At 38.6% G+C, this 12,367-nt stretch overlaps 1 long non-coding RNA gene across 1 annotated transcript; it reads left to right on the forward strand.

Annotated features, from left to right (window-relative positions):
- Nucleotides 1-761, forward strand: LOC120976315 (uncharacterized). Its single transcript, XR_005771562.2, has 2 exons — nucleotides 1-386; nucleotides 532-761. It is a non-coding gene; the product is annotated as an uncharacterized lncRNA (long non-coding RNA).
- Nucleotides 762-12,367: the final 11,606 nt, after the last annotated feature.

The following is a 12,367-nucleotide window of genomic DNA, read 5'->3' on the forward strand; positions in this document are numbered from 1 at the left end:
TGGTTGAGGGGGTGGCGAAGGCAGGCTGGCGGGGAAGGGTGGGAGAGACATAATCGTCCCCGGGGGCAACTCCTAAATTTGGCAAACTCATATTGGGATAGAACTGGATAGATATACTGAAATTAAATGGTTACCAATTTAAAGATATAACCAATTTATACAAATTAAGAGCGGTGATATAGTCCGATTTCTTTAGATCATATTTAATTAATGCGGGAGTAAATGTTCTCTAGCTACAAGTCTATATAAAGATAACATCATGATGTATGCTCGTGGGAATCCAAGCAGAAATACAAAGAAGAAATTTGTGTGTGATCTTATGGAGGGTAAACCTATTCTAGTTTGCCTGATGGTACTTTTCCTGCTAGTAAATTCCACCCATGCTGGTACGAAATCGATCTCCCTATCCCTCTTTATGTTTCATTTCTCCTGCCAACCAAAGTAGAATAATACTGTGATCTGAACTGCACAAATTTCATTCGAACTATCTCAAATTGAGCTTCTTTTAATGATCTATATCCTTGTCTACAGAGAATTGTAAAACGCACATTGCTTATTCGGGCACATCATGCGATGAATTAACTTGCCGGCTAGCCTGCCAGCATGACGGGGGAGGTCGCCTCACAAATGGTAATTGTGTGGTTGTCAACGTTTCCGTTCAGGAATGTAACTGCGCCATATGTGACTAGAGGTGCACTATGCTCTCATGTCAAACAACAGACAATGCTGTGATCCATAATAAAATTTTCATGTGACATGCATGTGAGAATGTATTTTTTGATCACTAATTTTGGCAGAAAGTCATATTTAACGGTGCCACATCACCCCAACCAATGAGAGGCCACCACCTACCTTCCTACCACGAGAATGTGAGTCACGGATCTAATAAAAGGAAAAAAGCATGTGAATCGTGTATTCTTCCAAGTATGCAATCTCTGCACATATGTGTTATTCCATATTCCCCGTGCGTGGATTCACACAACAATAGCGGAGACAGAGAAGGGGCGACTACAACTGACGAGACATTTTTATATACATGTTTAATATTTATACATAATCAATTTTTGTTTTAAAATTATATTTTTGATGAATACTTTTATTTACCACACATTGTGCCTTTTTCATGTACACCAGGAACATTTTTAATACACATTTAACATTCTATAAGTTTTCCATACACATTCTAGTATTTTGTATATATTTTACGTAATATTACAAATATTTTTTGCAGCCTAGGAGAGCGCATGATGGGCCAGTCTAGGCACGCGCGAGGCCTGTGGCGACTGCCTTAATTTTTTCTGGTTTTTTGTCGTGTTTTATGTTTTTCGGTTTTTTTCTTTCTTTTATTAATTTTATTTATACTTGCAAATATTCTTAATATATATTAAAAAACTTTACATGAAACATTTTAGAAAAATCAAGCATTAGAAAAGTCTTAAATATGTGTAGATTTTTAAATGTTTTGTATATGAAAATACAAAATAATACAATGTGTATGCAAAAAGTTGATCATGTATTCAAAACATATTAATCAAGAATTTGAAAAAAAATGTTAATCAAGTATTTGAAAATTTTAATCAGCTATTCGAAAAATGTTAATCCAACATTCGAAAAATGTTAAATGCATATAGAAAAGTTATTGGTGGATCCTATTTGACGCATAAGTGCCCGTTCGCAAACGGGCACCTGAAGGGCGCAGCTAGTTGGGGTCGGCCCATCTTCCCTTTTTTTTTCTGTTGTATAAACCAAGGAAATGAACGTGCGCGGGGTGCGGCCGATGGTATTCGAAAGAGACCTCCCTGTCGTTCGTTCACTGCACTAACCACCCAACCGGCCTCACCTCATATGCTCAATTATATCTTCTTCACACTTTTCTTCGTATATGTTTTCCTTTTTCCTTTTTCTTTTTGTTTTGTTTTTATTCCTTTTTATTGCTAAGCTGATTGAATTTATTTTAAAATTGACGAACCATTTCCTGAAATTGATGATTTTTTTCAAATTTGATTAATTTTTCTTCAAGTCCGGTGTATTTTTTCAAGTTTGACGAAGTTTTCCAAAATTGATGAACTTTTTTCAAATTCAATGATTTTATTTTCAAACTTGATGAACTATTAAAAAAGTTTGATGAACTTTTTGCAAAAATTGCTGAACTTTTTTCAAATTGGTGAACTTTTTCAAAAGTGATGAACTTTTTTCAGTTGTGTGAACTTCATTCCAATTGGTTAGCATTTTCAAAATTTTGATGAACAATTTTTAATATTTAGTGGACTATTTTTTCAATTTATGAACATTTTTCCATAATAATTGAACTTTTCTTGAATAAGGCAACGCTTTTTTTCGTGTTCCTGAACTCTTTCCAAAATTGTAAAGTTTCAATTTCTTAAAGAAAAATATGTATGAGCGGCTATGATAGTTTTTAAAGCTTTAGCGTCGCATTCCACCACTTTTAATGGCACGCCGTAGTGGTTAGTTGAACACTTGCTGGTAGTGTAGGGTGCGAGATGAGGCACTTTGCATGGCAGGTCATTTCGGGATCACTTCCTACAAATGTTGGGAAGTTTCGTCGACACATTGGTACATCTGCTTGCTGCAATCTCTATCAGAGGGAGGAGGAGTCCTCGTTCCATGCGTTACTCGTGTGCAAGAATGCTGGCATGCTCTGGGATTCCATGCGGCTAGTCTGGCCACTTCCTCCCAGAACAGATATCCCATGCACGGGCTCGGAATGGCTGCTCCATCTCCTAGCTGAGTCAAACGAGCAAATCCGGAGCAGAATCATTATGGTGTTATGGCGTATATGGTACCTGCGGAATGAACTCACTCATGGTAAATCCATCCCTCCTCTCGAGGTCTCCTGCTCATTCTTGTCGAGCTACTATAATACCTTCCAACAAATCTCGCTTAGTGTTGAGGAGATTATTAAAGGGAAAGCACCGTTGGTTCATGAGCCCACACAAAGGCCCCCATCTGTGTACATGCATCTCGCAAGCCATGGCCTCCTCCACTGGTGCATCAGGTGGCGTTGTCAGTAGATGGCTCTTTCGACCCTACGGACGGGTCAGCGGGCTCTGGTATGATTCTTCGAGACATGACCGGGGCTGTTATCTTTGCATCCTACCGCAAATTGTTCCACTGCAATGAAGCTCTCGAGGCAGAACTGCAAGCCATGTTGGAAGGGCTGAAGCTGGCGGTAGAGCATTCTCAAGCCACTATCGTAATTCAGTCTGACTGTGCAGTGGCTCTTAAGATGCTCGGGGATGGTTCGTTGGACAGGTTGGCATATGGGCACTTGGTGTCAAAGATCAAAAGGTTTTTGAATGATAGGGTGGTTATTCCTGTTAAAATCTTTCGAGAACAGAATAGGGTTGCACATTGTTTAGCAAATTTTGGTAGATGTGGGGATAGCACAGCCTGTTGGTTGGGCCATCCACCCCCATGCGTTAGCAAGCTAGTTGCTGAAGATTGTAACTCTATCACTCTGGAATAAATACCCTATGATTCTTCGCAAAAAAAGTGTAGGGCGCGAGCTCGCAGGAACACAATTTTTTGGATTCTTTTCGTGTTTTCTATTACCATTTTGTGCGGTGCCCCTTCTGTGTTGTCCACCCGGCGACATGAATTACGGAGCACTCTTAGCAAAGTTCATTCTCACCTCCTCATGTTGCGACAAGTGGCGACCATGCGTCCAAATCTTGAACTGTTTTCATTGTTGGGTTCCTCGCGTCAAGATCCTCAAAGCTAGATTCAATGTTGATAGGTTTTGACAAACTTTTTTTCACGAAAAAAACTGGACAGAAAACAAAACCGGGAGCATTTTTTTCCTGTTCGAAAGAGGCACGATTGTGCCTTTAATGGAAGCAAATCCGTGCCTCCACAAGAAGTAAATCCGTTCCTCTCGCAGAAGGAAAATAAAAAGAAAACAAAATTTTTCCGTTTATGAGAGGCACGGCCGTGCTTTTCGCGGAAGAAAATATAGAGAAAACATGTTTTTTTCGGTCCCGAGCATGCCTCTCGTGAAAGCAAATCCGTCTCTCTCGCAGAAGCAAAACCGTTGAAGGAAAAAATATGCTTTTTTTTGTTTCCAAGAGGCACAGACATGCCTCTCGTGGAAGAAAAAAACGCATTTTTTGCGTGAAAGATTTTTTTTTTTGAATTTCTTTTGTTCAAGTGGCGCGCTCTCAGCCCACCCCAAATGACCCTTGGGGAGGCTCCCGAAGGATCGCTCCTTCGTTAGTTGCTCCCTCGATTAGGAGCTCCCGCTGACGTAGGTTGCTTTCGGGTCAGGCGCCTTCGAAATGGGCCAGCCAACGCACGGGAGCCACAGGACACCACCTCGTGTTTTTTTTGTTTTTTTCCTTTATCATTTTATTTTTGTTCAAAATTCCAAATAATCTAAATATATAAATTACAAGGAACAATTGACATAAAACATTTCTAAACACGTTAAATGTGTATAGCAAAAATGTTTCTCCTATAAACGAAAATGTATGAAAAATATACATGGTGTATGAAAAAAGATCATCATGTATTCTAAAAAACTCAAACGAACTATTTGTAAATTTTTAATCAACAAGTATTTCAAAAATATTAATAGTGTATTTAAAAAATTATAATTATGTATAGAAAAAAATGTTTTTTATGCATACGATAATATATACAAAAACTACAGTGTGTATGAAGAAAATTTTGATCATGTAACTAAAAAATGTTGATCGTTTACATGAATTGTTGAATTTATACAAGAAATGTACATTGTGTGTGAAAAAATGTTCATTGCAATTATAAAAATGTTCACTGTGTATTGAAAAATGTTAACCATGTTATCAAATGTGTTAGATATAAACAAAAAATGTAAAATGTGTATGGACTATTTTAACATAAAATTTAGTTTGAAAAATATTAATCAGCAATGAAAAAATTAAATGTGTATATAAACATGTTTATGCTGTACATGAAAATTTAGAACGTGTTCTAAAAAAAGTTGACATGTGCGGAAAAAATGAAACCAATGAAAATCCTGAAATAAACAAAGAAAAACAAATAGACCCATTATAAACCAAAAAGTAAAAACAAAAAAATAAAATAAAAGCCCGAAGAAAACCAATGAAAAATATTGAAAATACCCCAACGAAAACCAAGAAAGAAACTAAGAAAACCATTTAAAATGAAGAAACAAGGAAATAGAAGAAAAATCTAATAATACGAAGGGAGAAATAAAAAGAAAACCGACGGAAAACAAAGAAAAAGAAAAAAATGGAGATATCCGTGAAGAAAAAAAATCAAAAGAAGATTTAAAAAAAATAAGAAAGAAAAAAACAGAGCAACACACAGTGAACGCTACCAGCTAGCGAGCGAGCGCTAGGAAACAGGCCAGTTCAGTGCTGTATAATACATGAAAAGCATTTGGCGAGACAAAAGCAAGATATAGTTCTCACGCGTAGCTTAGACGGTTTGGGTTCCCATTCACATCCCGTCCTGGGTCATGGGCCATCTTCGGGAAATTCGTTCTCTCCCGGGCTCAGCCACACCCATGCCACCAACATCTGGGCTCACAACAACCCGCCTGTGGCCCTTTTTTTTTCGAGCTCAGTGCTCCGTATATCGCCTACATCCCCCGGCGAACTAGCTCTGACGCACCTGTCCTAACAAAAAACGTATTTGGCCCAACTAGCTTTATTTTTTGTGTTTTTCTTTGCTTTTTTCATTTTTCCTTCCATCCATACTCTATTCATTTTCGTTTTTTATTTTCTTTCCTTTCATTTTTATTTTTCTCTTGTTCCTTTTTTATTTGTTTTTCAATTTTATTTTTCTACTTCTTCATTTTTTGAACATTTGCTTTTCAAATAGTTAACATATTTCAAATTCGTTTTTTGTTTTTCTAAAATTTGCGTACATTTTTCAAAACTCGCAAACTTTTTTTTGAGTTAGAGAATATGTTTTGAATTGAATTTTTCTGGCAAAAGGTTCTTTAAATTCATACATTTTTTGTTTGACAATCGTTTTTTATAATGTCTGAACATCTTTTCAAATTTAAGAAGACTTCTGAATCGGTGAACTACTTTTGTAGTTCATGATGATTTCTTTATTTTTGTGAACATTTTGAAAACAATTCTTGAACATTTATGAATCTGTGAACATTTGTTCATATTTTTTCACATTTCTTTTGAATTCATGAATGTTTTCAAAATCGTGAATTGTTTTGGAATTCCCGGACATTTTCAATCCCGAGAATTATTTTTGAATTCGGGAACATTTTTCAACTCGCGAACATTGCTCAAATTCGAGAACAAGTTTTGAAATTCATGAATATTTTTTTGAATTTTGTTGTTTGTTATAAATCACAACCATTATTTGAAATTCATAACCATTTTTAAATCAAAAACAATTTTATAGAAGCAAAACTAATTAATAAGAAAAAGAAACATAAAAATGGGGGCGCTCCGCCTCCAATATGGGTCGGCCCAAAAGGATAAGCTGGGGGAGAGCGGGGGGGGGGGGGGGGGGGGGGTTCTCGGTTGGTACCCAGCGATCTGCACATGAGATAGGAGCTCCCAACCCCATCCCAACGCATCCACACCAATGACCGAGATATCGGGTGTAGATGAACCCGAGCATCGAATTAGCCTTTAGTTACTTATTAGTACTATGTGAGAAAGAAAGAAAATAAAGAGTGGTGACTGTGGTTTAAATGTCTCGAGTCTATTCGGCTTCCGAATGTCTCAAATCTTCTTTGCACTAGAATATACATAATTTTGCTTGCTGGGTGGATGTCAACGAGGAGTGGCCTGATAGAGGAAGCTGTACAAATCCCTCTCTCACTCCAAGTCTTATTCCACATATTCTTCTTCCAGCCATATATCAGAGTATTTGACTTGCTTAGGGCATCTCCAACGATGACCATCCACGGACACGGATGTGGGATGCCGCCATCCAACGCTGCCCGCATACATTTCAACTACTTTATGAACCAACCGGATGAAATTCATGCAAACACGAAGGATTTTTATACAAACCAGGCGAGATTCATGTAAGCACGCCGGATTTCATATAAACATGACGAAATTCATTACATTTCAGACATACTTATCCTAAAAGAAGAGCTCATACGACTTGAGAGGTATAATATCTAAACTAAATGATCGCCGGCGCCCATTCCCCATGCCTGGCCATGAGCCCCGAGAACTGAAGCTCTGCCGTCTTCAGTTCCGCCTCTGCACTTTCCAGCTCCGCCTCCATAACGTTTGCCTCCTGAGTCTCCGAAAGTAGTGGCGTAGCCAGCGGGTGAATTTGAGGTATTTTTTACCATATATGATGCAGCCACATTAATACTTTTAAACAACCCCAAGCATAATAGGCAATAGCCCAATCAATTATTTTGGAGTGTGCACACCCACCATTTTATTCGTGACCACGCGACTATCGGAAAGTGAATATGTCCACCTCCATGTCGCCGTGAAGCGACCAATCAGTCGACGATGCTCAGCCCACCAAGCTTGGCTTCAATGGGAGGGGAGGAGAGGTGGCCTTCTTGGGACCCGAGCGGCGGCGACCTATCGTGCGCTACTCTTCCTCGCTGCCGGCAGCGCCCGCGGACGTGGCGGCGGGGCGCCCCTCGGAGGTGGCGGCGATGTCCTCCTCAACATCGGTCTTTCCCAAACCTTTGCCCCGTGGAACTCCTTGTAGGTGGCCTCCAGGTCCGCTTAATGCTGGCGGTACCACCAGCGGGCGAGACGGATCTTGCTGGCGGAGCGATAGGACTCGAGCAGCGCCGCGTGCTCCGCCAGGTCCACGCTTGGCGCGATCGCCCTGCCGGCGACAAGTTGCTCCTCTGCCTGCTGCTGCTCCTGGCGGAGCTGGTGGCTGTAGGTGGCGTCGGCCTGCGCCTCCCGCTCCTCCCGCATCATGTCCATGTAATGGGTACGGGCCTCACAGATGGTCATGTTGCAATGCACTGGCAAGGGTGGCACGGACAAGAATGGTGGCGCCAGCTCATCGTCGGCCGCGTCCTCCATTGGGACGTCGTCATCCTCCGGCTGCATGCCAGCCAGCCAGCCGGCAGCAATGGTGGCCATCTCCTTCTTATACTCCGGCGGCAGCCCGTCCCAGAGAGCTTTGGCGTGCAAGGAAGCCATGGTGGGACTGGTGCGGAGAGGAGAAAGGGATCAAAGGCAGATGACTGCGGCTATGGTCGGGGCTGCAGTTTATATAGCAATGATGGGCGACAGAGGGACAAACGGGTGGCACCGGAGTAGCTGCCCTGGCAACCACGTGTCATTAATGTGGGTGGCAGACGGATGGACAGACGGCTGTCGTGTCGTTTGAACGCAGAGCAGTCAGGATATTTTGACAATCCCCATGTCTGGCGGTGGGTAGATGGGCAACTGCGGCAGCTGCGCCCCCGTGCGAAGGCTCTGCCTCGCCGTCGTCCGAACTAGATGCGAAGAGCTCGTCGATCTCCGTCCTTTTCTCCCGGATGAAGCGTCGGTTGCCCTTCATGTATGCCTCATTTTGGATGGACTCGAGGATGGCGGACTCCTTCGCTATCTTCTCTGCGTGCGCGACCTTCGTTCGTTGACGTATACATTTATTTAATATACGTTTATCGATGTATACATTTATTTAATGTATGTTGTACATTGTTCGTACGCGCTAGAATTTTTTTGGGACACGTTCTACATTTCCTAAATACATGATCTAAATCTTTTCATACACATTGTAATTATTTTTATACATTTTACTTATATATGAAAACATTTATACAAATCTAACATTTTTAAATGTTTGACTAACATTTTTCAAATACTGGATTAACAGTTTTTTTCAAATTCTTGATTAACATATTTAACTACATGCCTGTCCATCTTTCTACAGTAAGTGGCCGTCCTGTTTTTTAATACATGTTTTCTTATAGATGATCAACATTCTGTAAAATGTAGTTCCTTTAAGTTTAAATTTTTAGTACATGTTTTGCACTTTTTGTATACATCAGGAACCTCTTTGTGCATATTTAACATCTTTCAAATAGATGATTAATATTTTTCAAAATTTTGTATTTGATGGCTACTCTATTCATACACATTTTACATTTTTCGTATATATCTCAGACATTGTTTTCTACATGGTTAACTTATACGAAATATATGACTAACATTGTTTTATACATGATCAACATTTTTGCAAATTCATGTATTTATGTTCAAATTGTAATACACGTTTTATCTATTTTAATAGATGATTAGATATTTTTGAAATGCTTGATAAATATTATAAAATTACACTTTTTTTCAAACGCATTGTACTCCCTCCGTCCCAAAATAAGTGACTCAACTTTGTACTAGCTTTAGTACAAAGTTAGTACAAAGTTGAGTCACTTATTTTGGGACGGAGGGAGTATTTGTTTTGTATACATATTTCGTATACATGAGAAACATTTTTTCTATACACATGTAAAATTTTACAAATGTTAGATTAAATTTTTTCAAATGTTTAATGTAGAGTGTTTTTTATAATATATTTATTTTTAATATTTTTAAGCATTAAAAAAGTGAAAAAAAAGAGAGGAAATCCGAAAAAAAACGTGAAAAGAAACAAAAAAACGAGGCTATGGCTTTCGGCGCACCTGGGACGGCCCATGTCTGGCCTTCTTGGGGCGAATGTATAGCTGCGCCGCCGGCGTAGGTTGCGCTAGCAAAAGGCGGCAGCCTAAATGGGCCACCCGAAAAGGTGGAAGGCACAGGCCACTGCCTTTGTTTTATTCTTTCTTTCTTCATTTTTATGGTTTTCCTTTTTACTTTTGATTTTTTATTTGTGTTTAAACTTTCGAATATTTTGAATTTCTACATTACAAGGAAAAATTGACATATAAAATTTTAAAACATGTTAAATAAACATTTGAAAAAGTTAAATGTGTATAGAGAAAATGTTTCTTATGTATACAAAAAATATTTACAATGTGTATGAAAAACGTTGGTCATGTATTTCAAAAAAATATATTTAATCAAGGATTAAAAAATAAGAAATAAATTTTAGAAATCCTCACAAAGAATTAGAAAAATGCTAATTGTGTAAGAAAAAATGTTGTCATGTATACAAAAAATAAAAAAAATACAATGTGTATGAAAAAATGTCGATCTTGTATTTTTTTAAACGTGTATAAAGAATTGTTCCTGGTGTATAGAAATAATGTACATTGTGTGTGAATTTTTTTTATTTCATTAAAAAATATTCGCCATGTATTGAAAATCGTTAACCATGTATTAAAAAAATTAATCTTGTATTTTAATATATTAACCTGTATCTAAAAAATGTACTAGATGTATACCAGCATTGTACAACAAAATAAATGCGACATAAAAAATAGTTTTCAAAAAAGTTAATCATGTATTTAAAAAATATTAAATGTGTCTGTAAAATATGTGTCTGATGTATACGACAAATGTAGAATGTGTACAGAAAAAAGTTGGCATGTGTTGAACAGAAACTACATGCATATACTGCGTGCGTGCGTAAGTGGTATGCCCAAGGAAATTTGTGTAGCTAGATCCTGAGCCTACGAGCACTGCTACGGTTGCTGCAGTAATTTTAGAGATACAAGGGCGACTGATGGGGCGAGATATTAGAACTTGGTTGTGCACCTCCCGCTCACCTTCGGGCCCAGTCCTGTAAGCACAACACACATGGCAACAATGGTTAGTAAACTTGTCAGATCCAGTTCAGCACATCTATAGAGATCATAGTATCTACACGTAGTACTATTTTGACGTAACCTAGAATTAACGACTTGGAATCGTTCATATTAGGTATAGTAGGAGATATCGGTTCACTTTAATTGGTATAGATAATGATTTTCAAATCCTTCTATTTAATTTGGCGAGGGAATAATATTTGGGCTCCTCATGACGGATATGAAATGTTTTCATATGGTCAGGTCACAACCATTTATTACTGCATATCTTTTTTATAAAAAAGATAACTTGGGGTTAGTACACCTTGGGGTGTCGCCGTCTGTATTGATCGAGGCTAAATAGCGAAAGTGCCTTTCTGCTCCCGAGCTCAAATGAGCTCGATGAACAGTAAAATCGAAAAAAATTCAAAAAAATTCTAAATTTTTTTTAGGAGAAACATTGACAAAAGTTCTTAAGTGCTTGCAAAAATTCATCATGGAATCATATTCCTGTAAGGCGTGGCAAAACAAACAAATTCAGTGCTTCAAAATGCTTTTCAAAGTAGCATTTTCAGATTACCGATTTTGTTGCCACGCCTTCTAGGAATGTGATTCGTGACGAATTTTTGCAAGCACTTAAAACTTTTGTCATGTTTCTCCAAAAAAAAATTGGAATTTTTTGAATTTGTTTTGATTTTACTGTTCACCCGAGCTCATTTGAGCTCGGGTGCAAAATCTCTGCGTCCGCTAAATAGCCGGTGTAACAACAGAGCGCGTAGGCGCCATAGTTTACACAGGGCGCGTCGTGCGCGAGTGGAGAAGAGGAACCGGATCCTCTAACATCCTCAAGGGATGTCACATAAGCTACCGTAATCGTGACATCCCTTCTTCACATCCATATGGTTAAGCCTAAAATAATTATAATTAATTTGCAAATTACAAATCTGCTGTATAAATTTACAAAAATAACATACAAACAAAATTATGGTGCAATAAAATTATTTTTTGATTTATTTTTATACATGCTAGAGTAAATCCGCATACTAGTTGCTACACTACCCCTCATATCCCTTCTTCGCTTTATACACGCATTTCACTGTAGCTTCACGACATCCCTTAAGGATGTTAGAGGATCCGCTTCCGAAGAGGAGAACGTGGGGTTAGTGCATGAGCAGGTGCATGCATACGTGGGAGAAGAGAAGTTACAGTCAACAGTGTGTGATAAAGTGCAGATACAGTTGGAGAAATCTATTCATTATAATACGTCTATATTTTGATTTACAAATCCTTTTATTTAATTTGTGCAGAAATAATAGTTGCGCTCCTCGTGAAGGATATGAAATATTTTCAAGTGGTTAGGTCACAACCATTTATTACTGCATATCTTTTCACAAAAATATTGACTTTCAAATCCATTTATGACTGCGTATCTTTTCACAACCGTGTGTGACTTGAGGACACTGATCTCAGATTATTCTCCTTTATGCAGGGGCATACTGTGTATATAAATACTTCTGAATCATATGGTAGAACACAACACAATCAAGCACAAAATAAGAGCAAACCTTTCTGTCAATAGAAATGGCCCTGTTAGCTAGTTTCACCCTCATAGCCATTACCCTCCTCGTTGTCGTTCCCTCCTCTGTCGCCGATGCCAAATTCATCTCCGAAGTATGCGACGGCGTGAGTGACCATCCCGACTGC

This window comes from Aegilops tauschii, chromosome 3, assembly GCF_002575655.3.
Source record: "Aegilops tauschii subsp. strangulata cultivar AL8/78 chromosome 3, Aet v6.0, whole genome shotgun sequence".
In the NCBI taxonomy this organism is placed as follows: domain Eukaryota; kingdom Viridiplantae; phylum Streptophyta; class Magnoliopsida; order Poales; family Poaceae; genus Aegilops; species Aegilops tauschii.